The sequence below is a fragment of the Mixophyes fleayi genome, chromosome 2 (genome assembly GCF_038048845.1).
Source record: "Mixophyes fleayi isolate aMixFle1 chromosome 2, aMixFle1.hap1, whole genome shotgun sequence".
Classification (NCBI taxonomy): domain Eukaryota; kingdom Metazoa; phylum Chordata; class Amphibia; order Anura; family Limnodynastidae; genus Mixophyes; species Mixophyes fleayi.
Genome location: NC_134403.1, coordinates 181,958,281 through 181,973,952, shown reverse-complemented (window position 1 = coordinate 181,973,952; position 15,672 = coordinate 181,958,281). Strand labels below are relative to the sequence as shown.

At 40.5% G+C, this 15,672-nt stretch overlaps 7 non-coding genes across 7 annotated transcripts; all 7 read right to left on the bottom strand.

Moving 5' to 3' along the window:
• Positions 1 to 796: 796 nt before the first annotated feature.
• On the bottom strand, positions 797 to 1,014 carry LOC142142182 (small nucleolar RNA U3). Its single transcript, XR_012689111.1, has one exon. It is a non-coding gene; the product is annotated as a small nucleolar RNA U3 (small nucleolar RNA).
• A 1,941-nt stretch (positions 1,015 to 2,955) lies between these two features.
• On the bottom strand, positions 2,956 to 3,166 carry LOC142142193 (small nucleolar RNA U3). The gene has a single exon (XR_012689121.1). It is a non-coding gene; the product is annotated as a small nucleolar RNA U3 (small nucleolar RNA).
• A 1,936-nt stretch (positions 3,167 to 5,102) lies between these two features.
• Positions 5,103 to 5,320, bottom strand: LOC142142150 (small nucleolar RNA U3). Its single transcript, XR_012689082.1, has one exon. It is a non-coding gene; the product is annotated as a small nucleolar RNA U3 (small nucleolar RNA).
• A 1,960-nt stretch (positions 5,321 to 7,280) lies between these two features.
• Positions 7,281 to 7,498, bottom strand: LOC142142101 (small nucleolar RNA U3). The gene has a single exon (XR_012689041.1). It is a non-coding gene; the product is annotated as a small nucleolar RNA U3 (small nucleolar RNA).
• A 1,935-nt stretch (positions 7,499 to 9,433) lies between these two features.
• Positions 9,434 to 9,651, bottom strand: LOC142142148 (small nucleolar RNA U3). The gene has a single exon (XR_012689080.1). It is a non-coding gene; the product is annotated as a small nucleolar RNA U3 (small nucleolar RNA).
• Positions 9,652 to 11,611: 1,960 nt separating this feature from the next.
• Positions 11,612 to 11,829, bottom strand: LOC142142162 (small nucleolar RNA U3). The gene has a single exon (XR_012689093.1). It is a non-coding gene; the product is annotated as a small nucleolar RNA U3 (small nucleolar RNA).
• Positions 11,830 to 13,765: 1,936 nt separating this feature from the next.
• Positions 13,766 to 13,983, bottom strand: LOC142142100 (small nucleolar RNA U3). Its single transcript, XR_012689040.1, has one exon. It is a non-coding gene; the product is annotated as a small nucleolar RNA U3 (small nucleolar RNA).
• Positions 13,984 to 15,672: the final 1,689 nt, after the last annotated feature.

Here is a 15,672-nt window from a genome sequence, read left to right as displayed (position 1 = left end):
TTTTGATAACCTAATACCAACAAATTGCTTTCCCAGTTACATTTTTTTTTATTTTTTTTAAATCCTCTTATATATTGAAAGCCTGGGATCATGCTTTTGGGTCACTGAGCGCAAAAAATGTGTAAAAACACAAAAAAGTGCACAGGGTGCGGAACATCAAGCCCTCCTTAAAAGTGGCAGGTCCCCTTTATCTCCAACACCAAAAGGGGTCTTTTGGCCCCCCTTCACCGCAAAGCTCGGTGGTGTCCCTTTAGCCCTGGGTTTTGTCGAAGGTTTCCCCAGGGCAACTGAACTTTTGCCGCCCCCCTTGAAAAGGGGAACCTCAGGCCACACCTCTACCCTAGATTGTGGTGAGGAGCTCATAGGGTCATCTGCACCCACCAATCTGTAAAATTTAAAAACAACAGTTGAGGTGACAAACCAAAGAGATGAATAAATAAGTAAGTGCAGAGCAAGTATGGCCCCAGTCTAATAGACAGGCTATTACAAAAATATGCTGTAAAAGAAATATTGGAAAAAACATGGTCCTCGTCTTACTCTATCAACAAGGTTTCCCATTCCTCAATGATTTTTAGATATCTTTGGCTCACTACAACAGAAGCACATAACCCAGGTTCTCTCAGCTGCACCAATCTCAGGCCAGATGACCAAAGTAGCTTGTCCTTATTAAGAAAACCATTTCTAATATCATAAGACAGAACTTTACAAAAACAACAGCAAAGCAAATCCAGCTATACTGAAATCTCGGCTTAAGTTCTTTCATAACATTCTCTGTTGTTGACAATTCAGAAACCCAACCGCTCAGCTGGTGATTTCACTCCTCTACTCTTCCACAAAGGAAAAGAGAAACAGTCATCAAAAGCAGATAGTAGCTACCATAAAGCAGCACTACAAGCTCACTTCACACTCAAGAGAAATCATTAAAACTCTTCCTCATGGTTGGTGAGTCTATACACTTTAGAGCACATTTCCAAATGTATAAACTATAGAAATGATCCCTGAAAGTATAGTCTTAACAAACTACTCTTCCATTAAGACACCAGCTGACATGGCAGCCTTTTTAATATTATAGCGATTTTTAACGTTTTTCGTGTTGAATTTCTAGTTTTATTTTTTGGATGGTGATAAAGAGTACTGCATTTATATTTAGAACCAACAATGTTCTCAACTGAATTTAATGAATATTTTGTTCTACTTTTGAGCACTCATTTGCTTATTTGTCATGGTGAAGTCGGAAGGGGATTTAGCTACTATCTTACAGACATGAAGTGCAGGGAGCCTATGCGGTCCTTCCATAGATGGCCACATGGCATACTACTCACAGTGGTCGCATAATCTATTCAGCTGTAGTACAATATTCTATGAATTAATTATGTGGCCGCCTATGCACAGACTACATATGGTGTCTACCATGGCAGCCCCCCACACACACACACTGGGTAAACACAAAACAAAAACAAAAAAGTTAAAATAAAACTTGAAGAAGCAAAAAAAATATAAAAAAGTTGGTGATCTGCAGTGCAGCCCGGGCAGGGGCAGGCTGAATTCGGGGGCCGGGAGGCATCTCCCCCTTGGGTCGGTCCCATAGAGGGCTACGTTGGGCTGGGTCACTGGGCCACCTGCATTTTTTTCCTTTAAAAGGTTCCTAATTGGCTGCTGAATCGAGTCTTGTCCCCTGAGCTAAAATTTGCCAGCCCTCCCCTGGGCCCTGGTAGTTAGTACCCTACCCCCCATCAGCATCCCTGGTCATATCTTGTTCCTAATGTCTTGAATTGTACCAGAAAGTATGAATGATTATGTTTTACGGTGTATTGTGCTTACAGCTTCGCTGCAACGTAATACATTTGAACGTAATGTATTGTATGTTTTCTGTACCTTTATACAAAATAAAGATACATATTCAATCAAAAATTGTAAATCAATATTTGGCAGGTGTGGGTCTCAAATTGTTTGAAATTATCCAAAAACAAATTCCGGTACAATTACAATGAAATACAGATCCGAATTAAAATAGTAAGAACTAAAAACATTCATAATGGGAAAGAAAACTATGTATGGGCTGGAAGCTTGTGAGAAGGGCCCTTTAACCTCTCATACAAGTAACGCCATCATACTCCCAACAAGCAGAGGCGCGCAAACAATGCAACATAAAATGTTTTGATAACCTAATACCAACAAATTGCTTCCCCAGTTACATTTTTTTTTTTATTTTTTTTTATTTCCTCTTATATATTGAAAGCCTGGGATCATGCTTTTGGGTCACTGAGCGCAAAAAATTTGTGTAAAAACACAAAAAAGTGCACAGGGTGCGGAACATCAAGCCCTCCTTAAAAGTGGCAGGTCCCCTTTATCTCCAACACCAAAAGGGGTCTTTTGGCCCCCCTTCACCGCAAAGCTCGGTGGTGTCCCTTTAGCCCTGGGTTTTGTCGAAGGTTTCCCCAGGGCAACTGAACTTTTGCCGCCCCCTTGAAAAGGGGAACCTCAGGCCACACCTCTACCCTAGATTGTGGTGAGGAGCTCATAGGGTCATCTGCACCCACCAATCTGTAAAATTTAAAAACAACAGTTGAGGTGACAAACCAAAGAGATGAATAAATAAGTAAGTGCAGAGCAAGTATGGCCCCAGTCTAATGGACAGGCTATTACAAAAATATGCTGTAAAAGAAATATTGGAAAATACATGGTCCTCGTCTTACTCTATCAACAAGGTTTCCCATTCCTCAATGATTTTTAGATATCTTTGGCTCACTACAACAGAAGCACATAACCCAGGTTCTCTCAGCTGCACCAATCTCAGGCCAGATGACCAAAGTAGCTTGTCCTTATTAAGAAAACCATTTCTAATATCATAAGACAGAACTTTACAAAAACAACAGCAAAGCAAATCCAGCTATACTGAAATCTCGTCTTAAGTTCTTTCATAACATTCTCTGTTGTTGACAACTCAGAAACCCAACCACTCAGCTGGTGATTTCACTCCTCTACTCTTCCACAAAGGAAAAGAGAAACAGTCATCAAAAGCAGATAGTAGCTACCATAAAGCAGCACTACAAGCTCACTTCACACTCAAGAGAAATCATTAAAACTCTTCCTCATGGTTGGTTAGTCTTTAGAGCACATTTCCAAATGTATAAACTATAGAAATGATCCCTGAAAGTATAGTCTTAACAAACTACTCTTCCATTAAGACACCAGCTGACATGGCAGCCTTTTTAATATTATAGCGATTTTTAACGTTTTTCGTGTTGAATTTCTAGTTTTATTTTTTGGATGGTGATAAAGAATACTGCATTTATATTTAGAACCTACAATGTTCTCAACTGAATTTAATGAATATTTTGTTCTACTTTTGAGCACTCATTTGCTTATTTGTCATGGTGAAGTCGGAAGGGGATTTAGCTACTATCTTACAGACATGAAGTGCAGGGAGCCTATGCGGTCCTTCCATAGATGGCCACATGGCATACTACTCACAGTGGTCGCATAATCTATTCAGCTGTAGTACAATATTCTATGAATGAATGATGTGGCCGCCTATGCACAGACTACATATGGTGTCTACCATGGCAGCCCCCCACACACACACACTGAGTAAACACAAAACAAAAACAAAAAAGTTAAAATAAAACTTGAAGAAGCAAAAAAAAATATAAAAAAGGTAGTGATCTGCAGTGCAGCCCGGGCAGGGGCAGGCTGAATTCGGGGGCAGGGAGGCATCTCCCCCTTGGGTCGGTCCCATAGAGGGCTACTTTGGGCTGGGTCACTGGGCCACCTGCATTTTTTTCCTTTAAAAGGTTCCTAATTGGCTGCTGAATCGAGTCTTGTCCCCTGAGCTAAAATTTGCCAGCCCTCCCCTGGGCCCTGGTAGTTAGTACCCTACCCCCCATCAGCATCCCTGGTCATATCTTGTTCCTAATGTCTTGAATTGTACCAGAAAGTATGAATGATTATGTTTTACGGTGTATTGTGCTTACAGCTTCGCTGCAACGTAATACATTTGAACGTAATGTATTGTATGTTTTCTGTACCTTTATACAAAATAAAGATACATATTCAATCAAAAATTGTAAATCAATATTTGGCAGGTGTGGGTCTCAAATTGTTTGAAATTATCCAAAAACAAATTCCGGTACAATTACAATGAAATACAGATCCGAATTAAAATAGTAAGAACTAAAAACATTCATAATGGGAAAGAAAACTATGTATGGGCTGGAAGCTTGTGAGAAGGGCCCTTTAACCTCTCATACAAGTAACGCCATCATACTCCCAACAAGCAGAGGCGCGCAAACAATGCAACATAAAATGTTTTGATAACCTAATACCAACAAATTGCTTCCCCAGTTACATTTTTTTATTTTTTTTTATTTCCTCTTATATATTGAAAGCCTGGGATCATGCTTTTGGGTCACTGAGCGCAAAAAATGTGTAAAAACACAAAAAAGTGCACAGGGTGCGGAACATCAAGCCCTCCTTAAAAGTGGAAGGTCCCCTTTATCTCCAACACCAAAAGGGGTCTTTTGGCCCCCCTTCACCGCAAAGCTCGGTGGTGTCCCTTTAGCCCTGGGTTTTGTCGAAGGTTTCCCCAGGGCAACTGAACTTTTGCCGCCCCCTTGAAAAGGGGAACCTCAGGCCACACCTCTACCCTAGATTGTGGTGAGGAGCTCATAGGGTCATCTGCACCCACCAATCTGTAAAATTTAAAAACAACAGTTGAGGTGACAAACCAAAGAGATGAATAAATAAGTAAGTGCAGAGCAAGTATGGCCCCAGTCTAATGGACAGGCTATTACAAAAATATGCTGTAAAAGAAATATTGGAAAAAACATGGTCCTCGTCTTACTCTATCAACAAGGTTTCCCATTCCTCAATGATTTTTAGATATCTTTGGCTCACTACAACAGAAGCACATAACCCAGGTTCTCTCAGCTGCACCAATCTCAGGCCAGATGACCAAAGTAGCTTGTGCTTATTAAGAAAACCATTTCTAATATCATAAGACAGAACTTTACAAAAACAACAGCAAAGCAAATCCAGCTATACTGAAATCTCGTCTTAAGTTCTTTCATAACATTCTCTGTTGTTGACAACTCAGAAACCCAACCACTCAGCTGGTGATTTCACTCCTCTACTCTTCCACAAAGGAAAAGAGAAACAGTCATCAAAAGCAGATAGTAGCTACCATAAAGCAGCACTACAAGCTCACTTCACACTCAAGAGAAATCATTAAAACTCTTCCTCATGGTTGGTTAGTCTGTATACTTTAGAGCACATTTCCAAATGTATAAACTATAGAAATGATCCCTGAAAGTATAGTCTTAACAAACTACTCTTCCATTAAGACACCAGCTGACATGGCAGCCTTTTTAATATTATAGCGATTTTTAACGTTTTTCGTGTTGAATTTCTAGTTTTATTTTTTGGATGGTGATAAAGAATACTGCATTTATATTTAGAACCTACAATGTTCTCAACTGAATTTAATGAATATTTTGTTCTACTTTTGAGCACTCATTTGCTTATTTGTCATGGTGAAGTCGGAAGGGGATTTAGCTACTATCTTACAGACATGAAGTGCAGGGAGCCTATGCGGTCCTTCCATAGATGGCCACATGGCATACTACTCACAGTGGTCGCATAATCTATTCAGCTGTAGTACAATATTCTATGAATGAATGATGTGGCCGCCTATGCACAGACTACATATGGTGTCTACCATGGCAGCCCCCCACACACACACACTGGGTAAACACAAAACAAAAACAAAAAAGTTAAAATAAAACTTGAAGAAGCAAAAAAAATATAAAATAGTTGGTGATCTGCAGTGCAGCCCGGGCAGGAGCAGGCTGGGTTCGGGGGCCGGGAGGCATCTCCCCCTTGGGTCGGTCCCATAGAGGGCTACTTTGGGCTGGGTCACTGGGCCACCTGCATTTTTTTCCTTTAAAAGGTTCCTAATTGGCTGCTGAATCGAGTCTTGTCCCCTGAGCTAAAATTTGCCAGCCCTCCCCTGGGCCCGGGCCCCCTGGCATGCCAGGGCCCTGGTAGTTAGTACCCTACCCCCCATCAGCATCCCTGGTCATATCTTGTTCCTAATGTCTTGAATTGTACCAGAAAGTATGAATGATTATGTTTTACGGTGTATTGTGCTTACAGCTTCGCTGCAACGTAATACATTTGAACGTAATGTATTGTATGTTTTCTGTACCTTTATACAAAATAAAGATACATATTCAATCAAAAATTGTAAATCAATATTTGGCAGGTGTGGGTCTCAAATTGTTTGAAATTATCCAAAAACAAATTCCGGTACAATTACAATGAAATACAGATCCGAATTAAAATAGTAAGAACTAAAAACATTCATAATGGGAAAGAAAACTATGTATGGGCTGGAAGCTTGTGAGAAGGGCCCTTTAACCTCTCATACAAGTAACGCCATCATACTCCCAACAAGCAGAGGCGCACAAACAATGCAACATAAAATGTTTTGATAACCTAATACCAACAAATTGCTTCCCCAGTTACATTTTTTTATTTTTTTTTATTTCCTCTTATATATTGAAAGCCTGGGATCATGCTTTTGGGTCACTGAGCGCAAAAAATGTGTAAAAACACAAAAAAGTGCACAGGGTGCGGAACATCAAGCCCTCCTTAAAAGTGGAAGGTCCCCTTTATCTCCAACACCAAAAGGGGTCTTTTGGCCCCCCTTCACCGCAAAGCTCGGTGGTGTCCCTTTAGCCCTGGGTTTTGTCGAAGGTTTCCCCAGGGCAACTGAACTTTTGCCGCCCCCTTGAAAAGGGGAACCTCAGGCCACACCTCTACCCTAGATTGTGGTGAGGAGCTCATAGGGTCATCTGCACCCACCAATCTGTAAAATTTAAAAACAACAGTTGAGGTGACAAACCAAAGAGATGAATAAATAAGTAAGTGCAGAGCAAGTATGGCCCCAGTCTAATGGACAGGCTATTACAAAAATATGCTGTAAAAGAAATATTGGAAAAAACATGGTCCTCGTCTTACTCTATCAACAAGGTTTCCCATTCCTCAATGATTTTTAGATATCTTTGGCTCACTACAACAGAAGCACATAACCCAGGTTCTCTCAGCTGCACCAATCTCAGGCCAGATGACCAAAGTAGCTTGTCCTTATTAAGAAAACCATTTCTAATATCATAAGACAGAACTTTACAAAAAAAAACAGCAAAGCAAATCCAGCTGTACTGAAATCTCAGCTTAAGTTCTTTCATAACATTCTCTGTTGTTGACAATTCAGAAACCCAACCACTCAGCTGGTGATTTCACTCCTCTACTCTTCCACAAAGGAAAAGAGAAACAGTCATCAAAAGCAGATAGTAGCTACCATAAAGCAGCACTACAAGCTCACTTCACACTCAAGAGAAATCATTAAAACTCTTCCTCATGGTTGGTGAGTCTGTACACTTTAGAGCACATTTCCAAATGTATAAACTATAGAAATGATCCCTGAAAGTATAGTCTTAACAAACTACTCTTCCATTAAGACACCAGCTGACATGGCAGCCTTTTTAATATTATAGCGATTTTTAACGTTTTTCGTGTTGAATTTCTAGTTTTATTTTTTGGATGGTGATAAAGAATACTGCATTTATATTTAGAACCAACAATGTTCTCAACTGAATTTAATGAATATTTTGTTCTACTTTTGAGCACTCATTTGCTTATTTGTCATGGTGAAGTCGGAAGGGGATTTAGCTACTATCTTACAGACATGAAGTGCAGGGAGCCTATGCGGTCCTTCCATAGATGGCCACATGGCATACTACTCACAGTGGTCGCATAATCTATTCAGCTGTAGTACAATATTCTATGAATGAATGATGTGGCCGCCTATGCACAGACTACATATGGTGTCTACCATGGCAGCCCCCCACACACACACACTGGGTAAACACAAAACAAAAACAGAAAAGTTAAAATAAAACTTGAAGAAGCAAAAAAAATATAAAAAAGTTGGTGATCTGCAGTGCAGCCCGGGCAGGGGCAGGCTGGGTTCGGGGGCCGGGAGGCATCTCCCCCTTGGGTCGGTCCCATAGAGGGCTACTTTGGGCTGGGTCACTGGGCCACCTGCATTTTTTTCCTTTAAAAGGTTCCTAATTGGCTGCTGAATCGAGTCTTGTCCCCTGAGCTAAAATTTGCCAGCCCTCCCCTGGGCCCTGGTAGTTAGTACCCTACCCCCCATCAGCATCCCTGGTCATATCTTGTTCCTAATGTCTTGAATTGTACCAGAAAGTATGAATGATTATGTTTTACGGTGTATTGTGCTTACAGCTTCGCTGCAACGTAATACATTTGAACGTAATGTATTGTATGTTTTCTGTACCTTTATACAAAATAAAGATACATATTCAATCAAAAATTGTAAATCAATATTTGGCAGGTGTGGGTCTCAAATTGTTTGAAATTATCCAAAAACAAATTCCGGTACAATTACAATGAAATACAGTTCCGAATTAAAATAGTAAGAACTAAAAACATTCATAATGGGAAAGAAAACTATGTATGGGCTGGAAGCTTGTGAGAAGGGCCCTTTAACCTCTCATACAAGTAACGCCATCATACTCCCAACAAGCAGAGGCGCGCAAACAATGCAACATAAAATGTTTTGATAACCTAATACCAACAAATTGCTTCCCCAGTTACATTTTTTTATTTTTTTTTATTTCCTCTTATATATTGAAAGCCTGGGATCATGCTTTTGGGTCACTGAGCGCAAAAAATGTGTAAAAACACAAAAAAGTGCACAGGGTGCGGAACATCAAGCCCTCCTTAAAAGTGGAAGGTCCCCTTTATCTCCAACACCAAAAGGGGTCTTTTGGCCCCCCTTCACCGCAAAGCTCGGTGGTGTCCCTTTAGCCCTGGGTTTTGTCGAAGGTTTCCCCAGGGCAACTGAACTTTTGCCGCCCCCTTGAAAAGGGGAACCTCAGGCCACACCTCTACCCTAGATTGTGGTGAGGAGCTCATAGGGTCATCTGCACCCACCAATCTGTAAAATTTAAAAACAACAGTTGAGGTGACAAACCAAAGAGATGAATAAATAAGTAAGTGCAGAGCAAGTATGGCCCCAGTCTAATGGACAGGCTATTACAAAAATATGCTGTAAAAGAAATATTGGAAAAAACATGGTCCTCGTCTTACTCTATCAACAAGGTTTCCCATTCCTCAATGATTTTTAGATATCTTTGGCTCACTACAACAGAAGCACATAACCCAGGTTCTCTCAGCTGCACCAATCTCAGGCCAGATGACCAAAGTAGCTTGTCCTTATTAAGAAAACCATTTCTAATATCATAAGACAGAACTTTACAAAAACAACAGCAAAGCAAATCCAGCTATACTGAAATCTCGTCTTAAGTTCTTTCATAACATTCTCTGTTGTTGACAACTCAGAAACCCAACCACTCAGCTGGTGATTTCACTCCTCTACTCTTCCACAAAGGAAAAGAGAAACAGTCATCAAAAGCAGATAGTAGCTACCATAAAGCAGCACTACAAGCTCACTTCACACTCAAGAGAAATCATTAAAACTCTTCCTCATGGTTGGTTAGTCTGTATACTTTAGAGCACATTTCCAAATGTATAAACTATAGAAATGATCCCTAAAAGTATAGTCTTAACAAACTACTCTTCCATTAAGACACCAGCTGACATGGCAGCCTTTTTAATATTATAGCGATTTTTAACGTTTTTCGTGTTGAATTTCTAGTTTTATTTTTTGGATGGTGATAAAGAATACTGCATTTATATTTAGAACCTACAATGTTCTCAACTGAATTTAATGAATATTTTGTTCTACTTTTGAGCACTCATTTGCTTATTTGTCATGGTGAAGTCGGAAGGGGATTTAGCTACTATCTTACAGACATGAAGTGCAGGGAGCCTATGCGGTCCTTCCATAGATGGCCACATGGCATACTACTCACAGTGGTCGCATAATCTATTCAGCTGTAGTACAATATTCTATGAATGAATGATGTGGCCGCCTATGCACAGACTACATATGGTGTCTACCATGGCAGCCCCCCACACACACACACTGGGTAAACACAAAACAAAAACAAAAAAGTTAAAATAAAACTTGAAGAAGCAAAAAAAATATAAAATAGTTGGTGATCTGCAGTGCAGCCCGGGCAGGAGCAGGCTGGGTTCGGGGGCCGGGAGGCATCTCCCCCTTGGGTCGGTCCCATAGAGGGCTACTTTGGGCTGGGTCACTGGGCCACCTGCATTTTTTTCCTTTAAAAGGTTCCTAATTGGCTGCTGAATCGAGTCTTGTCCCCTGAGCTAAAATTTGCCAGCCCTCCCCTGGGCCCGGGCCCCCTGGCATGCCAGGGCCCTGGTAGTTAGTACCCTACCCCCCATCAGCATCCCTGGTCATATCTTGTTCCTAATGTCTTGAATTGTACCAGAAAGTATGAATGATTATGTTTTACGGTGTATTGTGCTTACAGCTTCGCTGCAACGTAATACATTTGAACGTAATGTATTGTATGTTTTCTGTACCTTTATACAAAATAAAGATACATATTCAATCAAAAATTGTAAATCAATATTTGGCAGGTGTGGGTCTCAAATTGTTTGAAATTATCCAAAAACAAATTCCGGTACAATTACAATGAAATACAGATCCGAATTAAAATAGTAAGAACTAAAAACATTCATAATGGGAAAGAAAACTATGTATGGGCTGGAAGCTTGTGAGAAGGGCCCTTTAACCTCTCATACAAGTAACGCCATCATACTCCCAACAAGCAGAGGCGCGCAAACAATGCAACATAAAATGTTTTGATAACCTAATACCAACAAATTGCTTCCCCAGTTACATTTTTTTTTATTTTTTTTATTTCCTCTTATATATTGAAAGCCTGGGATCATGCTTTTGGGTCACTGAGCGCAAAAAATGTGTAAAAACACAAAAAAGTGCACAGGGTGCGGAACATCAAGCCCTCCTTAAAAGTGGCAGGTCCCCTTTATCTCCAACACCAAAAGGGGTCTTTTGGCCCCCCTTCACCGCAAAGCTCGGTGGTGTCCCTTTAGCCCTGGGTTTTGTCGAAGGTTTCCCCAGGGCAACTGAACTTTTGCCGCCCCCTTGAAAAGGGGAACCTCAGGCCACACCTCTACCCTAGATTGTGGTGAGGAGCTCATAGGGTCATCTGCACCCACCAATCTGTAAAATTTAAAAACAACAGTTGAGGTGACAAACCAAAGAGATGAATAAATAAGTAAGTGCAGAGCAAGTATGGCCCCAGTCTAATGGAGAGGCTATTACAAAAATATGCTGTAAAAGAAATATTGGAAAAAACATGGTCCTCGTCTTACTCTATCAACAAGGTTTCCCATTCCTCAATGATTTTTAGATATCTTTGGCTCACTACAACAGAAGCACATAACCCAGGTTCTCTCAGCTGCACCAATCTCAGGCCAGATGACCAAAGTAGCTTGTCCTTATTAAGAAAACCATTTCTAATATCATAAGACAGAACTTTACAAAAACAACAGCAAAGCAAATCCAGCTATACTGAAATCTCAGCTTAAGTTCTTTCAAAACATTCTCTGTTGTTGACAATTCAGAAACCCAACCACTCAGCTGGTGATTTCACTCCTCTACTCTTCCACAAAGGAAAAGAGAAACAGTCATCAAAAGCAGATAGTAGCTACCATAAAGCAGCACTACAAGCTCACTTCACACTCAAGAGAAATCATTAAAACTCTTCCTCATGGTTGGTGAGTCTGTACACTTTAGAGCACATTTCCAAATGTATAAACTATAGAAATGATCCCTGAAAGTGTAGTCTTAACAAACTACTCTTCCATTAAGACACCAGCTGACATGGCAGCCTTTTTAATATTATAGCGATTTTTAACGTTTTTCGTGTTGAATTTCTAGTTTTATTTTTTGGATGGTGATAAAGAATACTGCATTTATATTTAGAACCAACAATGTTCTCAACTGAATTTAATGAATATTTTGTTCTACTTTTGAGCACTCATTTGCTTATTTGTCATGGTGAAGTCGGAAGGGGATTTAGCTACTATCTTACAGACATGAAGTGCAGGGAGCCTATGCGGTCCTTCCATAGATGGCCACATGGCATACTACTCACAGTGGTCGCATAATCTATTCAGCTGTAGTACAATATTCTATGAATGAATGATGTGGCCGCCTATGCACAGACTACATATGGTGTCTACCATGGCAGCCCCCCACACACACACACTGGGTAAACACAAAACAAAAACAGAAAAGTTAAAATAAAACTTGAAGAAGCAAAAAAAATATAAAAAAGTTGGTGATCTGCAGTGCAGCCCGGGCAGGGGCAGGCTGAATTCGGGGGCCGGGAGGCATCTCCCCCTTGGGTCGGTCCCATAGAGGGCTACTTTGGGCTGGGTCACTGGGCCACCTGCATTTTTTTCCTTTAAAAGGTTCCTAATTGGCTGCTGAATCGAGTCTTGTCCCCTGAGCTAAAATTTGCCAGCCCTCCCCTGGGCCCTGGTAGTTAGTACCCTACCCCCCATCAGCATCCCTGGTCATATCTTGTTCCTAATGTCTTGAATTGTACCAGAAAGTATGAATGATTATGTTTTACGGTGTATTGTGCTTACAGCTTCGCTGCAACGTAATACATTTGAACGTAATGTATTGTATGTTTTCTGTACCTTTATACAAAATAAAGATACATATTCAATCAAAAATTGTAAATCAATATTTGGCAGGTGTGGGTCTCAAATTGTTTGAAATTATCCAAAAACAAATTCCGGTACAATTACAATGAAATACAGATCCGAATTAAAATAGTAAGAACTAAAAACATTCATAATGGGAAAGAAAACTATGTATGGGCTGGAAGCTTGTGAGAAGGGCCCTTTAACCTCTCATACAAGTAACGCCATCATACTCCCAACAAGCAGAGGCGCGCAAACAATGCAACATAAAATGTTTTGATAACCTAATACCAACAAATTGCTTTCCCAGTTACATTTTTTTTTATTTTTTTTAAATCCTCTTATATATTGAAAGCCTGGGATCATGCTTTTGGGTCACTGAGCGCAAAAAATGTGTAAAAACACAAAAAAGTGCACAGGGTGCGGAACATCAAGCCCTCCTTAAAAGTGGCAGGTCCCCTTTATCTCCAACACCAAAAGGGGTCTTTTGGCCCCCCTTCACCGCAAAGCTCGGTGGTGTCCCTTTAGCCCTGGGTTTTGTCGAAGGTTTCCCCAGGGCAACTGAACTTTTGCCGCCCCCTTGAAAAGGGGAACCTCAGGCCACACCTCTACCCTAGATTGTGGTGAGGAGCTCATAGGGTCATCTGCACCCACCAATCTGTAAAATTTAAAAACAACAGTTGAGGTGACAAACCAAAGAGATGAATAAATAAGTAAGTGCAGAGCAAGTATGGCCCCAGTCTAATGGACAGGCTATTACAAAAATATGCTGTAAAGGAAATATTGGAAAAAACATGGTCCTCGTCTTACTCTATCAACAAGGTTTCCCATTCCTCAATGATTTTTAGATATCTTTGGCTCACTACAACAGAAGCACATAACCCAGGTTCTCTCAGCTGCACCAATCTCAGGCCAGATGACCAAAGTAGCTTGTCCTTATTAAGAAAACCATTTCTAATATCATAAGACAGAACTTTACAAAAACAACAGCAAAGCAAATCCAGCTATACTGAAATCTCGGCTTAAGTTCTTTCAAAACATTCTCTGTTGTTGACAATTCAGAAACCCAACCACTCAGCTGGTGATTTCACTCCTCTACTCTTCCACAAAGGAAAAGAGAAACAGTCATCAAAAGCAGATAGTAGCTACCATAAAGCAGCACTACAAGCTCACTTCACACTCAAGAGAAATCATTAAAACTCTTCCTCATGGTTGGTGAGTCTGTACACTTTAGAGCACATTTCCAAATGTATAAACTATAGAAATGATCCCTGAAAGTATAGTCTTAACAAACTACTCTTCCATTAAGACACCAGCTGACATGGCAGCCTTTTTAATATTATAGCGATTTTTAACGTTTTTCGTGTTGAATTTCTAGTTTTATTTTTTGGATGGTGATAAAGAATACTGCATTTATATTTAGAACCAACAATGTTCTCAACTGAATTTAATGAATATTTTGTTCTACTTTTGAGCACTCATTTGCTTATTTGTCATGGTGAAGTCGGAAGGGGATTTAGCTACTATCTTACAGACATGAAGTGCAGGGAGCCTATGCGGTCCTTCCATAGATGGCCACATGGCATACTACTCACAGTGGTCGCATAATCTATTCAGCTGTAGTACAATATTCTATGAATGAATGATGTGGCCGCCTATGCACAGACTACATATGGTGTCTACCATGGCAGCCCCCCACACACACACACTGGGTAAACACAAAACAAAAACAAAAAAGTTAAAATAAAACTTGCAGAAGCAAAAAAAATATAAAAAAGTTGGTGATCTGCAGTGCAGCCCGGGCAGGGGCAGGCTGAATTCGGGGGCCGGGAGGCATCTCCCCCTTGGGTCGGTCCCATAGAGGGCTACTTTGGGCTGGGTCACTGGGCCACCTGCATTTTTTTCCTTTAAAAGGTTCCTAATTGGCTGCTGAATCGAGTCTTGTCCCCTGAGCTAAAATTTGCCAGCCCTCCCCTGGGCCCTGGTAGTTAGTACCCTACCCCCCATCAGCATCCCTGGTCATATCTTGTTCCTAATGTCTTGAATTGTACCAGAAAGTATGAATGATTATGTTTTACGGTGTATTGTGCTTACAGCTTCGCTGCAACGTAATACATTTGAACGTAATGTATTGTATGTTTTCTGTACCTTTATACAAAATAAAGATACATATTCAATCAAAAATTGTAAATCAATATTTGGCAGGTGTGGGTCTCAAATTGTTTGAAATTATCCAAAAACAAATTCCGGTACAATTACAATGAAATACAGATCCGAATTAAAATAGTAAGAACTAAAAACATTCATAATGGGAAAGAAAACTATGTATGGGCTGGAAGCTTGTGAGAAGGGCCCTTTAACCTCTCATACAAGTAACGCCATCATACTCCCAACAAGCAGAGGCGCGCAAACAATGCAACATAAAATGTTTTGATAACCTAATACCAACAAATTGCTTCCCCAGTTACATTTTTTTTTTTTATTTTTTTTTATTTCCTCTTATATATTGAAAGCCTGGGATCATGCTTTTGGGTCACTGAGCGCAAAAAATGTGTAAAAACACAAAAAAGTGCACAGGGTGCGGAACATCAAGCCCTCCTTAAAAGTGGCAGGTCCCCTTTATCTCCAACACCAAAAGGGGTCTTTTGGCCCCCCTTCACCGCAAAGCTCGGTGGTGTCCCTTTAGCCCTGGGTTTTGTCGAAGGTTTCCCCAGGGCAACTGAACTTTTGCCGCCCCCTTGAAAAGGGGAACCTCAGGCCACACCTCTACCCTAGATTGTGGTGAGGAGCTCATAGGGTCATCTGCACCCACCAATCTGTAAAATTTAAAAACAACAGTTGAGGTGACAAACCAAAGAGATGAATAAATAAGTAAGTGCAGAGCAAGTATGGCCCCAGTCTAATGGACAGGCTATTACAAAAATATGCTGTAAAAGAAATATTGGAAAAAACATGGTCCTCGTCTTACTCTATCAA